We start from the raw sequence: 2,647 nt of genomic DNA on the forward strand, positions 1-2,647 counted from the left end.
TGCTGCTGCTGCTGTTGCGAATAATGAGCACCTCCTGGCCAGTGTGTCGCTCCGTTTGCTCCGCCTTTTCTTGTGTCACCTCGCCACACGTTTCGGCAGTATTTCTTTGTGTGTCCTCGCTCTTTACACTGATTGTATGTCTTTCTTTTCCACTTTGAAAACACTTGACTTTGTTTTGCCCTTTTCACCTTGGCTTCGTGTTTCCCACATGACAATTTTATTTTTTATAAATTCACAAGTTCGTTCACTCTCTTTCATGGTATCAACTAAATCTCCAATATAACTTAGTGAATCCGGTAATGTTTTGAGCATATAATCGAGCTTTTCTCGTTCATTTACAGTTGCTCCGGCACTTTTCAATTCGTTGATTACTTTCTCAAATTCCGAAAAAAGGTGCTTGATTCCTCAAAGTCTTTTAGCTTCATCCTATCAAGTCTATTTCTTATGCAGATTTGCAATGCAGTAGATTTCTTCAGGTATATTTCATCGAATTTGTTCAATATCTCTAACGCCGTATCTTTGTCTCCAACGAATTCCAGTTGCTCATTCGAGATGCTGCAGTATATGTAATTCATCGCCTTCAGATTCTTTTCATCCCACTCAGCTACCGTATCTGTATTCAACCTTCCTCGAATAGCCGGCTCATCGCATTTTTTTAATTTCAGATACAGTAAAATCCTTTTCTTTCATATGTTGTAATCACGTCCATCGAAGATTCGTAGTTTGAATTCTTCGTCCTTCATCATTTTGATTTGTTTGATAATCTTCCTTTCGTTACCAAAAATCTTGACTTTCCATATCAACACATTTTTGATTTGTTCTTCTAATAACCCTTTTAATTCATCAGGATTTATTCTTAATTCACTTGGCTCAGTTTTCACTTTCTTACTATTAGTTACACCTGGCCACATAACCACGCTCTGCTACCATGTTGAGAATAAAGCCTGGATCAGTTTAATAATGTCTATGGCACTTCTTTGTGTTGTTCTACAGTCTAATATTTATAAGTATTTATTTTCTTATTAATCCTTAACAACTATAGATACAGTAGATTTCTTATTGTTACATGCCGCTTGGCGAGAGATATTCCTTCTGCTTACTCCTCTTTATATATCCCTCTCAAACCATCCGTTTTCCCCACTTCTCGCGATGAGCACGCACGCTCGCACATACGCACACGCTTCTATCACGCCGAAAACAGATGTACGCAAACAAAATTACTTATTTCTCAACAATTTCTTTTGAGAATTTCTATTGAGAAGTCGCATCGCCCGCTCGACCGCGATAGAGTATTACAATTAGTATCGTCGTCTCTTTGTTGGTCCTCTCACTGCCAAATCATCGCGTACTGTAATTACATTAAAGTCGTGAAAGTTTTCCGTTTCGTCGTTTGTGTATGTCGGAATTCGTAATTTTACTTAGTACTGCGTTTCATTGTACGCCATGGCCAAACGAGCCGCGTACCAAACGCCGATAATTGCGAGAGTTTTCGTATATTTTGTCGTTATTGTGTTGGAAGTCGGAAGTATAAGAAGTATTTGCATATCTAGTGATTTATTTTATATTGGTAACATAGCGTTGCGTTCGCGCCTGTGGCGCTCAGCTTGATGTTTCTAGCGCTCGTGATTGGGCCTACAGCCTCAAGAATACGTGACCGCCTCTCACTGGTCACTTTTTAAAATGCGACACCTGATTGGTCGCTTGAGATATTTCTGGCGCCGTTGACGCCAGAAGATCAGATTGTAACCGAACATAGACATAGTCAGACGTGCGCGTTTTCGTTTCCGAGAGAATAGAGTACAAGTCGTTTATACACTGCTACGAGGTGATTTATCCATTTTGCCTAGTCTCCTTAATCTAGTTGCCCTCTCTTAACTATTTCCTGATACAAAAGGCATTCATTCCGGACGTATAACCCTTCCTTTATAGTTCAGAAGTGGGATAAAGGGAAAAACCACGTAGCAGTTTGTGACGCATCGTCGTTCTTTTAAATTGTCGTATCTTTTACTCGTCGTCCCGCGAGTTTGTCTATCTCGTCTAACGAGTTGCCGGTATCGCTTCTTCCAGATCGCCATTTTTCTACGTTGCCGTGTGTCGCCTTCCAAGCTTCCGCGTTCGTTTTCCGCCATTTTGGGCTCTCGACGGAATTTTCCAGGCCCAACGGTCTTTTAGAGGCTTCGTTTAAACACATTTATGCGTTGCCTGCACACGTGTGTCTTGCGTGTTCGCGCCTGTTAGTACACGTAATCGGCGTTTACCATGGATGCGCTTCGCTTACAATTGGAATCGCTTTCGCTTAAAGAGCTCAAGGAGGAACTGAAAAAAAATAATCTTCCCGAGGAATCTACCAGAAAAAAGAAAATGTATGGATGCGATCCTGTCACATTTTGAGAAGCATCAAAAATCGTCGCAGTTTAGTGACAATGCAGAATGGAAACGTGCGCAAGGAGAAGAGGATTACATTTCTCAAGCTGGTGCAGTTCCTGTAGGTGTACAAGCGCCTGATGTAGTGCTTCGTCACTTGATGCAACAGATAGCGTTCCTGTCGGAGCGAGTTGCGCTTTTATCGTCGGCAAAACCCGGAGTCGCAGCCTCTGAAGTGACATCTTTGCCCGTTGTTGACGAAGTGCGCCGTGAACCTTTGTTT

Source organism: Wasmannia auropunctata, unplaced genomic scaffold, assembly GCF_000956235.1.
Source record: "Wasmannia auropunctata unplaced genomic scaffold, wasmannia.A_1.0 LD336103.1, whole genome shotgun sequence".
Classification (NCBI taxonomy): Eukaryota; Metazoa; Arthropoda; class Insecta; order Hymenoptera; family Formicidae; genus Wasmannia; species Wasmannia auropunctata.